Consider the following 13,002-nt stretch of genomic DNA (forward strand, 5'->3'; position numbering starts at 1 on the left):
AATATTGAGATTTTGATAAATGGAGTTGAGATGAATGAATAAGAATATAGGAAGTGTTTTCACAGGTTCCGAAGAACGGTTTTCTCTATTTTTAGCCGGTACTTTGCCAGATTTTCTATAAAATTTTCGGAACCTCAAATAAATTATAATTTCGAAAAAACGCTTAAATAAATTATATTTCATAAATTATATTCATAAATATGACAAAAAAATTGATTAAGGTAAAATTAGAGTGTGCCGATACACCGTGTGACATTGCTTACTCGGATGTACTGTACACGGGTAAAGGGGTGTCACATTTAGTGGTATCAAAGCATGGTTTAGGCGTTTCTGGGCCTAGATTGAGTCCATACCATGCATTGCATTTGTAAGAGTCGAGGTGACACTAATGCAGATCTGTTTTTCTTTCTTATTTTGAATAGGATATGTACCCTTCATCACAGAGAGCAGTCGAGGAGGAAGTGGAGAGTCATGCTCCACTGCAGATGGCGAGGCCCGGGGGTAGGGGAGAACCTACTCCACCAGCTCAAGCGAGCACCTCGGCCTCCACAGGCCATGTTTCAGCAAATGGCCGATTTCTTTAGACAAATGGCCGGGGTAATGCCAGCTCCACCACCACCACCAGCTCCACAGCAGAAATCACACCTGGAAAGACTAAGAAAGTTTGGAGCTGTGGACTTCTATGGCAAGAGAGAAGATGACTCATTGCGTAGAATTGGTTGAGCAGAGCAGCAGAGTTCTAAAACAACTCCACTGCACTCCGAGCAAAACACAGAAGCTGCCATATCTTTGTTGCAAGATGATGCCTACGAATGGTGGGACACGGTATCAGATGAAGTGCAGCGGAAGTCAGAACTTGGGACTTCTTTCTCTCCGAATTCAAGAAGAAATATGTGGGTATTGTATACCTGGAAGAGAGAAGAAGACAGTTTATTAACCTGAGGCAGAGACAGTTATTAGTGGCTGAGTATGAGAAGGAATTTGTCCAATTGAGCCGCTATGGAAGGGAGATAGTCCCTAATGAAGCCGAGAGGTGCAAGAGATTTGAAGAGGGATTGAACGACAATATAAAGCTCATGATCACTGCCTTGGGAATCACTGATTTCACCAAGCTAGTGGAAGCTACATTAAAAGTGGAGAAAGTGAGAATAAATGAACAAAATAGGAAAGATAGGCAGCGTAAGAGGGAATTTGGACCAGGACAGTCAAGTATACCAACTGATAGTAAGAAGTTTAAGGGTTCTAGTTTACAAGATCAGACACAGGGCCACAGAGGCCAGATTGGAATCTCTATAGCTAGTTCCCCGGGCACAATAACAAGGGGATTAACCCCAGTGCCTGAATGTATGCATTGTGGTAGAAGACACAAAGGGGAGTGTCGACTGTTAACTGGAGAGTGTTTCAAGTGTGGGGCTACGAATCATTTCATAAGAGATTGCCCTCAGAGGAGTGGTTCAATAGCTTCCCCTATAGTTCAAAGGGGTAAAAGATTGGGTAGAGTAGAAACGGCCGACATTTCACAGAAGATTGTTTCAGAGACAGTTGAAAAGCCCGAAGTCAGGGTGGTACCACAAGTATATGCTATGGAAGCTCAGGAAGAGCCAAACCCAGACACTGATGAGGCGATACAAGGAAGTGAAGAAACAAGGAGGTAGCAACTCCCCGATTACTTAAGTCAGATAAATTTCGAGGACGAAATTTAAATTAGAGGGGAAGAGTTGTAACACCCTCCCGGTAGCAACTCCGTACATTCTCTTTATTCGGTGACCGGTGTCGATGCAGGGCTAGAACGTCCGGAAAAATATTTAAACTAAAGTGAGGGACCATAATTAACTCAAATATTAATAAGAAACAATTAGTAAAAATTTTAGAAATAAAATACAACCAAGTTAAACGAGCAGGTGCCCTAGCGAGGGGTAACCCAGAGGAAAGTTGCGGTTCTCGCAACTAGGAACCCTAGACCCGGGTAAAAATTCATAAAATAATTTTTGGGACTCTAGAGAAGGGTCATTGAGGTTCCTATGGCATTAGAATGCCAAGAAAATATTTAGAAAAACTTTTCAATCGGTACAGACAATTTTGACCCGTTAAGCCAAACGGAGGGCATTTTGGTCATTTCGCCTTCAGAGGTGATTTTTGGCCGACTTGTCCAGTTAAGTAAATAATTAATATGACATAAAATATGAAGAAACATTACCAAAAATTAAATTGAAATTGAGTAGTGATGAAAAGAAAAGAAAATGAGGAAAAAGGCTCATTTATGACATATGATGATGTCATCTAAAAAGCCACCACCAATCACATGTAAACAACCCTTTAATTAATCAATAAAAGAGACAAAGAAAGACCAAAAAATTCAGCTCTTCTTCTTCTTCATCCTCAAAAACTTGACCTCTCCCCATCTCCCTCCATTGATTTGCAATCCAAAGCTCCATTTCCCTCTCCATTTCACCCTAAAACCCTAGAGACTGTGACGCCCCTTACCCGTGTACAGTATACCCGAGTAAGTAATGCCACACGGTGTACCGGCACACTCTAATATACCTTAATTAATTTATATCATGCCTTTGAATATAATTTATGAAACATACTTTATTTAAGCCATTTATCGAAAATATTATTTATTTGAGGTTCCGAAAATTTTAAAGAAAATCCGGTGGAGTACCGGCTAAAAATGGAGAAAACAGTTCTTCGGAATCTGTTAAAAACACTTCCAAATAATTTTCCAAACAATCCCAACTTCAATTCATCAACAAAGTCTCAATATCAAGATCTCAACAACATTTCAATTTCAGTTCTCAATCATCATTTCTCAAGGTACTCATATGTATAAACAAATAAATACTCAAATTACTTCCATACATAACCATAAATCTTCATTATTTACATGAACCTCAAAATACATTACACAAGTTTAATTACATATGAGAAAATCAAAATTTAATACAGAATGCCAAAATGACACCTAGTGTCCTACCAATGCACTGCAGAAGTTGAGGTGACACGGACACTGTGCAGAACTGCAGGATGGACTCACCCAGTCTGCGGTCTACTGGGCTCACGATCTGTATCTCCGCACTACGCGCGTGGCAAAAGCAACGCGCTAAGCAATAATGCTTAGTGGTGCAATAATAAAATAAAAAGAAATAGCAAGAAATAAATATGTAACGAATGTATATGTTTTATTTGTTTGGTATTTGTATATCATTTACTTTGTCCACTTTTATTCATTTGGTTGCCCAAGTAACCTACACTAGACGCATCGATCGATAAACGGGTAAACTGGCACTGGGTATCAAGTACCTCGGGCCGTCACACCATCGGTCACATATGCATCTCCCGGTTTGCAACAGAACAGCTAACAAGCTGTAAATATATCAGGCACAAGGCCAAAGCTCAATATAAGGTCAGAATGGCTAAAAGCCATGAAATCACAGAATGGCATATTGCCATGTGCAGTACTGCTAACTGAACCCTATTGGCATGCCAAACTATCCAAACCAATCTTGTTAGGTATACTAGGGCATTTGAAACCTTTAAATTCTTCAATTTGTGAATTTCAAGTTTTTGGTGTCACTATTCACCTCATTGGTCAACAAAAATGTTGACTTTTGGGTAGAAAATATGTACATTGACTTTGGCACTCCAAATATACCACATTTGGCATTCAAAACTTGTTGGCATTAAGCATTTATACCATTTCAAAGTTTAAACCAAGGGAAGCAGAATTCTCAGTTTTTGTAGCTCAACTTTACTGTTCCATTGGACACTGTTGCAGTGGGAATTTGAAGAAATGGCAAACATGAAAGTTGTTCCTTATTTTGTCTAGTTGAATTTCCTTTTTCGAATCAATCTATTTGGAGTTTTTTAGCCCTAGATATGGTCCAAAAACCACAGCTGGCCGGATTGCCAATCTGCAGAATTGACCATATCTACAGTAACATGAACAGTAACTGGAATCACTTGGTTGGATGGGTTCTGGCCATAATTTGGGGTAGGTTCCTTCATGAAAGTTGTTTTTTTATGTCATAACTTGTTGCTGTAAACATTTCAGGTCAATTGACCACATCTACAGTGAGTTATGGCCAAATGAACAGCGATTCGCTCATTTGATCATTCTCGCAGTCTTTGTGCAGGTATCCGGATTGGGGCCAAGTTTTGGTCCTCTTGCTTTGGTCTTTTGGGCATGGTTTCTTCAGTAAAAATGTGCCATTATAAGCCTAGTTTCATGTCCAATTGGCCAAACACCAATTGGATCAACACAGCCAAAGCTATGGCAGTCCAAGTGGACTAAAATTTCAGTCACCCATCTGCCTTTTTAGGCAAACCTACACATTCACTTTGCCATGCATTATTTCAGTCCAAATTGTGGTCAACTTACCTAAAATGGTCAGTAATTGACCATTAAAATGTTCTCTAACAATTTCCTAAGCCAAGTCAAAATTTCACTTCTCAAAACCCTAATTTCCATATGAGTTTTCACAACATGCTTGAATTAACTATCTCATTCACTATCCACATGCAGTACTGCTAAAACAATACCCTATTGGCATGCCAATCTATCCAATCTGACACACGTGTCTAGGCAATACAAGGGCACATAATATCATTAAATATTAATATATTGTGTTTTATGAATTCATTATTTCATGATAAATTTGAATTATAATTCATACATTCATTTGATCATTTATATGATCACAATTCACATCAATTATCCTTTTATACCATTGTACTCAAAATACTTCTCCTTTCTATAATAATGAGAACTAATGTCTCATTCATACATTAATATAGCTCATTTATTCATTCATTATGTTATTCATATTGATCACACTTCTAAACAATGGTTCACATGTACCATTGTATTCAAAACATTTTTCCTTTCTCATTTATACATTTAAGAATCTACTTATGTAGTCACAAATTTTATATTTCAAGTTGAGTTATTAATATTTTATGAATTCCATTTGTGATGGGCATATAAGGCCTAACTATCTATTCACATCAATTAGGTGACTTATTTTTCATGTTTCAAGTAATCCATGAATATTTCATGGATTTCAAATTTATGGTCTCAATTTCCTTTTAACAATTTTGACTAAGATACATAGTCCACATTTGTCATACAATTCTAAGCATTTAAGCTTAGAATTGGTTCTAGGTCTTCATCTTAGATTGTTACTCATTGTGATTACTATTCACCTTACTAGTCAACCAAAATGTTGACTTTTTCATACTTAAGGGATATGTTAATTCTAATTACACCAAGATCCCACATTTTGAGTTTTACATTTGCTAGTATTAATTGCCAATTGCAATTTAAAGTCCCCTAGATGCATTTCTAATTTCAAATTTTGAATTTCAAGTTTTGGTGTCACTATTCACCTCATTGGTCAACAAAAATGTTGACTTTTGGATAAAAAATAGGTATATTGGTTTTGACACTCCCAACATACCACTTTTTGCATTTAAAATTTGTTGGAATTAACTCCTAAATCCATTTCCAAACCTAAAACCTAGAGAGCAGAATTTTCAGTTTTTGTGACCCAAATTTACTGTTCCATTGGGCCCTGTTACAGTGGGAATTTGAGGAAATGGTAAACATGAAAGTTGTTCCTTATTTTGTCTAGTTGAATTTCATTTTTTGAATCACTCCATTTGGAGTTTTGTAGCTCTAGATATGGTCCAAAAACCATAGCTGGCCGGATTTCCATTCTGCAGAAATTACCAAATCTACAGTACCATAAACAGTGATTGTGACTGCCATTTGGGTTAGGTTATGGTCATAATTTGGGTTAGGTTTCTTCATGAAAGTTGTTTTGTCTAGGTCTTAACTTGTTTCTGTAAAACTTTCAGGTCAATTGACCATTTCTACAGTGAGTTATGGCCAAATGAATAGTTACTATTCATTTGATCATTCTGCAGAATTGGCTTGCAGGGTACCCGGATTGGGGCCAACTTTTGGTCCTCTTGCTTTGGTCTTTTGGGCATGGTTTCTTCAGCAAAAATGTGCCATTATAAGTCTAGTTTCATGTCCAATTGGCCAAACACCAATTGGACCAACACAGCCAAAGATATGGCAGTCCAAGTGGACTGAAATTTGATCACCCCGTCTTTGTCCCTAGGCAGCATACTCCTTCACTTTGCCATGCTATATTTCAGTCCAAATTATGGTCAACCTACCTAAAATGGTCACTAATTGACCATTAAAATGTTCTCTAATAATTTCCTAAGCCAAGCCAAATTTTCACTTCTCAAAACCCTAGCATCCATTTCAATTTACCCATACACCTTAGTTAGCACACTAGTTCATTATCCATGCATATATATACCTTAAATATCATTTCTAGCCCACTCTAAGTCCATTAAAACAATCAAACTCATCCTTCCTTAGGGCTGCCGAAAATTGAAGATACTCTAACATATATAATTTACTTCAAACATAATCTCTAGTCCATTTAAGTTACAATTTCCTACTAAATTCAAGTCCCTAACATGGAAATAAAGAAATCTTTGCATAAGTAAGCACTAACCTTGAATGGGGCAGAATTTCAAGCTACCCAAACTCCTTCTTTCTTCTTCTTTTGGCTGCCTAGAGGTTACTCAAGTTGCTAGGTTAATTTTTTGTGAAGCTAGGTTATGATTTTGTTGGGTAGAAATGGGTGAATCAAGCTTTGAAAAGCTTGAATATACTTAGCTATGGAAGAGAGGTCACGTATTGGAGGAAGAAGAAGAAGAAGAATAGCAGAATTTTTAGGTCCATTTGTCTCTTTTATTAGTTACTTAAATGGTTGTTTAATTGTGATTGGTGGGAATTTTTAAATGACCTCATATTGATGTCATTATTTGCATTATATGGATTTTTCTTTTCTTTTCTTTTCTACTACATTTCAATTTAATTTTTAGCATTATTTATTCATATTTTGAATCATAATAATTATTTACTTAACTGCACAAGTCGGCCAAAAATCACCTCTGAAGGCGAAATGACGAAAATGCCCTCCGTTTGGCTTAACGGGTCAAAATTGTCTGTACCGATTGAAAAATTTTTCTAAATATTTTCTTGGCATTCTAATGCCATAGGAACCTCAATGACCCTTCTCTGGAGTCCCAAAAATTATTTTATAAATTTTTTCCTTGGTTTAGGGCTCCTAGTTGCGAGAACCGCAACTTAACTCTGGTTACCCATCGCTTGGGCATCGGCTCATTTGACTTAGTTGTATTTTATTTCTAAAATTTTTACAAAATTTTTCTTATTAATATTTGAGTTAATTATGGTTCTCGACTTTAGTTTAAATATTTTTCCGGACGTTCTAGCTGTCTGGACCGACACCGGTCACCGGAACAGTAGAATGTACGGAGTTGCTACCGGGAGGATGTTACATAAGTCATATCCTTATTATGAAGTATCCTCGATTGTGAACCTATCTATGATACTTTGCACTAGAAATACTGTCACTCATATTCTTAACAACTTAAGAATATAATTTCTAACAAAATATCAATGGACCTTTTCTATTACACATAAATATATTATGTAAATAGAAAAGTGGAAAAGCCTTTTATTAATAAAAATATATACAAGATACATATTAAATGATATGCTCTAGGGCATATTACTAACAACAGATTAGACCCCTCTCACATTTTGCTAGTAGAGGAGATTGAGGTGAATCCAGGCCTGACATATGACGAAGAGCCCATAAAGATCTTGGCACATGAGTTGAAGCAGCTGAGGAATAACCAAATACCTATAGTGAAAGTGCTGTGGAACCATCATTCAGGCCAGGAGGCTACATGGGAGCATGAGGAGGACGTGAGGAGATAGCACACATAGCTATTCAGAGACTGAGACTAGGTAAATTTCGAGGATGAAATTTATCTTTAAGGAGGGGAGAATTGTAACACCCCGAACCTCTGAGTTATGAATAGTACCATTTTTGGTCCGTGACTAGTACTATTCAAAGATACCTTAAGGATCAAAAATAAATAGGAAATTAATTGAGATAGACACAATAAAAATTCAAGAGACCCAAAAATATAAGGACTCACCAGGTATATTATAAAAGGGGGATTATGACCCGATAAGGGACATTTTGGTCAATTCACTTTACGAGTTGATTTTTGACCAAATTGTTGATTTAAATAAATGAAAATAAAATATTGAATTATGAAGAAATATTGAGAGAAAAATTAGAGTAAAAGTGGAAAGAAAATAAAAGAGGCAAAAATCTAGAATTTAAATTCCATTTTTGACCTAATTAAAATTAATGACTTATGGGCTTTTGACAATTAAACTTAATTATTTAATTAAAAAAGAATAAATAAGTATTAAAGAAGACAAGTCTCCTTCTTTCCCTTCTTCCATGTCACCACCCATCTTCCCTCTCCCTCTCTTTTCTTTTCTCTTCTTCTCCAATCTTCTTCCACCATTGTTTTCCCTTCCAAGTCTTGATTCACTTCAATTCCCTTCACAAATTCCATAGCCTACTAAAAGAAAACATCAAAGAGATCTTTGATTGAAAGATTAAAAACAAAGAGAGCAAGATTTGAAAGAGATTGGAAGTGGGAAAAATCATCAAGTGAGGTAAGCTCTTTCTTTCATGCTTGATTAACCAAATATGCTTTGAATCAAGTTTGGGTGTGATGAATTTACATGAGAAAGCATGAAATTTCATAAGAAAATGAGGAAAAACATGTATGAAATCTAAACTAGGGTTTTGGCCAAATTGGAGAAAAGTTAGGGTTTGATGTCTTCGAATGAAATTTATGATGAGATTAAGCTTAGTTGAAGTAGTATACATGATTGGGGCAAAGAAATTGCATGAAATGTGTATAAATTTACTTATGGGAGATTAGGATTCATGGGAAAATTGGAGTTTTGGTGCTAGAGAGTGAAATTGGTGTGTGTTTTGTTAAATTATGGTCATTTAAGTTTTATTTAGCTTGAATTGACATTGGGTTGATGAATGGAGGTAATGAAATGGTAGGATTAGGGAAAATTGCAAATTTGGTGTTTGAAAATTATGGGGTTTGTGCTAAGAAGTGTTATTGATGTGTCAATGCTAAATTATAGTCATTTTGGGTGAATTAAATGTGAATTGAGGTTGGTTAGTGGGAATAATTGAAGACATGAAAAATTTGAACCTAGGGCAGAATTTACACACTGTGTTCAGTGTGTTTGACAGCCCATAAATTGAGCAACACAACTCCAATTGGTGTGAAACCAATTGGAAATGAAACTTATGACATAGGGCTAGAATATTTGTGAAGATACCCTGCCCCGAAAATGACCTTAAGCTATCCGAAATGAGCCTTGAACTTAGAGACAAAATTCCGAAACTTGCAGAATTTGACCATATGAACAGCAAACTTTGCATGGCTATAACTCTGTCTAAAAAACTCTGATTTAGGCAATTCTTGAAACGATGGAAACCAAAGACATAGTAGAATATTTCATATGAAGAACTTGAGGCCGAATTATGGACTTAACACAATCAAATTGCTGAGCAAAATTGAATCACTGAATCTGCAGAATTGCAGATTTACCATATGAACAGTAAATTTTGCATGGCCATAACTCTCTCTAGAAAACTCCGATTTAAGCGATTCTTGAACCAATGGAAATCAAAAAGCATTGCATTGCTATCATATTTTGAGTTTGTAACTATTTTGTATTTTACTTTGAGACTTATGAAAATGTAACTTTTGCAATATTTAGTCTATCATTATTTCCAATGAATGTTTACATGAAATTTGAACTATTCTCATACAGTTTTCTGCAAAAGAATTGATAAGATAAAAATCTATGGTTTGTTTTAAAATCCTTTGTAGCATAACTAATGGGTTATCAGTAGGTAGAGTTCGGTGATTCATTAGGTATGCCACAGGAACATGTTGTGCCTTACAAGGGATAAGGTGTGGCATTTAACATGCTTGATTCCAAGAGAGGATTGTTACAAGTGGGACATGGTATCCACCTTTCTCAAGAGATGTCTCCAAAGACACCTGAAGAAAGAGATAAAATGGGCAGGATTCCATATACTTCGGCTATTGGAAGTTTGATGTATGCATTGATGTGTACTAGGCCAGATATTGCACATGCTATTAGTTTGACTAGAAGGTTTCAATCCAATCTAGGTTTGGAACACTGGATAGTTGTCAAGAATATCCTTAAGTACTTGAGAAGAACTAATGATTTATTCTTTATTTATGGAGGTGGTGACTTGCAATTGGATGGTTATAGTGATTCTGATTTCCAATCAAATATCGATGATAAAAAGTCTACCTTTGGGTTTGTGTTCATTTATAATGGAGGTGCAGTCAGTTGGAAGAGTTCCAAACAGAGTACGACTGCTGATTCCACTACAGAGGCTAAGTATATTGTTGCATCAGATGCTGCAAAAGAAGTTGTTTAGATATAAGGAACCCCGATCTCACCAGAAATCCAAAGATATAGAAAGGCGCTACCACTTTATCAGAGAGATAGTTGGGCAAGGCGATATAGCCATGCAGAAAATAGCATGAGCTGAAAATCTAACTGATCCATTCACTAAGCTTATCTCACAAGCTCAGTTAGACTGACATCTTGAGAAGATGTGTTTAAGATATTGTAATGAATGGCTCTAGTGCTAGTGGGAGATTAGTAGTAGTATGCCCTAGAGCATATTATTTAGTATGTATCTAGTACATATTTTATTAATAAAAGGCAATTTCACTTTTCTATTTACATAATATATTTATGTGTAATAGAAAAGGTCCATTGATATTTTGTTAGAAATTCTATTCTTAAGTTGTTAAGAATATGAGTGACAGTATTTCTTGCATAAAGTATCATAAATTGGTTCACAATCAAGGATACTTCACACAAGACATGACTTATCCAGAAAGATTGTAATAATGTTTGTTCCCAAGATATTTATATGAGATATAAATAAGATGGAATGGTGAGTCTCATGCCATATAACAAACCTGATAGGCACTTATACATGATAAGTAGGCTGAACCAGTGACACATATGACAAGTAAAAGGAGTTTACTCTTGTCAATGCATTGTCATATATCATATCAGTAAATATAATCTTTAGACCTGAGATAACACAGTTATCTTGTATATAGATGGTTTGAGTTTAGTACTACTTTCATACTTGTACTTTGTATGTCTATATAGGTATGTGTTGGCTCCTGCTAGTTATATATGGAGGTAGGTGTTGATCAAGATGGAATCTGTTACCCTAAGTAAATAGGGATAAAGTCCTATGTTCATTTAATTGTTCTTGATGTTTCAAGTTCCTGACCAGGACAGACAGATTTAGTAAGATAAGAGTTTCTGCTAAAAAAATCTAATTAATGAAGAACTGGAATTAAAAGAAAACATAATGTTCATAGCAAATGGGGTTTGACATAACCATGACTCTAGCTCGAGTTTAGATTTTGTAACAGAAAGATTCTAGTGCATGGCAACATATGATTATAGGTTCATTTAAAAGTATTCATTGTTACTGATTGGGTGGCCGTGGCATGCTATGATAGGTGTCAACCATGGTCTATGAGATGCCTAAAATAATTTAGAGAAATCATTTATTATAAGAAAGAGTTCTGATGATATTAAGAGTTAATATCATATCTCATTGCCAATTAGTGATGAGCCTAGTAAGTCACGCACATACAAAAGATAATCACCAAGTTAAATGTGATTTAATTGATTAATTAAAGAGTTTAATTAATTAATTAAATAGGTTTAGTTTGCAATAAGATTGCAAAGTCCCTAGCATGGCTTGAAACCAAATCTAGATTATTGGATGTATAGTATAAGTTAAATTTATATTTAAAGTATTTAAATATGAATTTAATTATGAGAAATTAATTAATAAAGATTAACTAATTAATTTATATTTGATATAAATTGATTAGAAAAGGAGAAATAATTATTTTGGGTTGAGAATTCAAAATTAGAACACAAGGGTAATTTGGTCATTTCATAGGGTGACATGTGGCACCATGAGATGGTGACACATGGCACCATATAAGTTTGCCATTTGTCTTCCTATAATGCAAGGTGATCAAAGTCAAGATTAAATCTAGCTTTAACACTTGGCTTAATGTGATTAGGTCAATTAAGATTATGATGCAATCAAGTGATGACATGTGGTAAGGGTATTAAGTGATGACCCAATTATATAAAGTGATGTTATGAGAAAACAAAAAATCAGCCAACACTCTTATTCTCTCTATATGTGGCAGCACCTCTTCCTCCATCTCCTCCTTTCATTTTTTTTCTCATCAATTCAAAGAGAAATCAATTGTTTTCTTTGAATTAAAATTGCTAGAAATTATTTCTAGTGTCCTATACACATCTACAACCTCTCTAAAGGCAAACCCCTAATTTCTAATTGGTTGGCAAGGCTTGAGAAGCTGGTTTAGGGGCTACAATAGATGATCTTGGTGTGAACAAGCTAGAGGGACAACTCTTGGGGTCCTAGGTGCTTCACAAAGGTACCAATTACATCTACAGTGCATCAAAAGGTTAGTGCACATATTCTTGTATCAATCTACAGTTCAAATGAATTGATTTGTTAATTAAAAAATCTTAAATGGAAAATGTAGATCCTATGTAACACCCCTAAGTTCGGTACTGCGTTCTGCTGCTCCGGTGACCAGTGTTGTCCGGACAGCTAGGATGCCTAGAACTACACTTCAATATGAGTGGGGAGACATAAAATAATGGAATACAAGAAAAGAAAATACAAGAAAAACAAAGGAAAAATAATAGCAAAGAAATGTAACCAATTTAAGCGAGTCGAGAAACCTAGCGATGGGTGACCGCACCGGGAAGTCACGGCATGGACCGTTGACTAGCCCTGGACTGCGGGGAACACTGAAAAATATTTTTAGGACTTAAATAGACCCTTATTGAAGTATAAATATCATTAGAAATATCAAAGAAAAATTAAATAATTAGTATAAAGAAAAGTGAGGAATCGAAAAACAGACAAAACC

This window comes from Hevea brasiliensis, chromosome 6 (genome assembly GCF_030052815.1).
Source record: "Hevea brasiliensis isolate MT/VB/25A 57/8 chromosome 6, ASM3005281v1, whole genome shotgun sequence".
Classification (NCBI taxonomy): domain Eukaryota; kingdom Viridiplantae; phylum Streptophyta; class Magnoliopsida; order Malpighiales; family Euphorbiaceae; genus Hevea; species Hevea brasiliensis.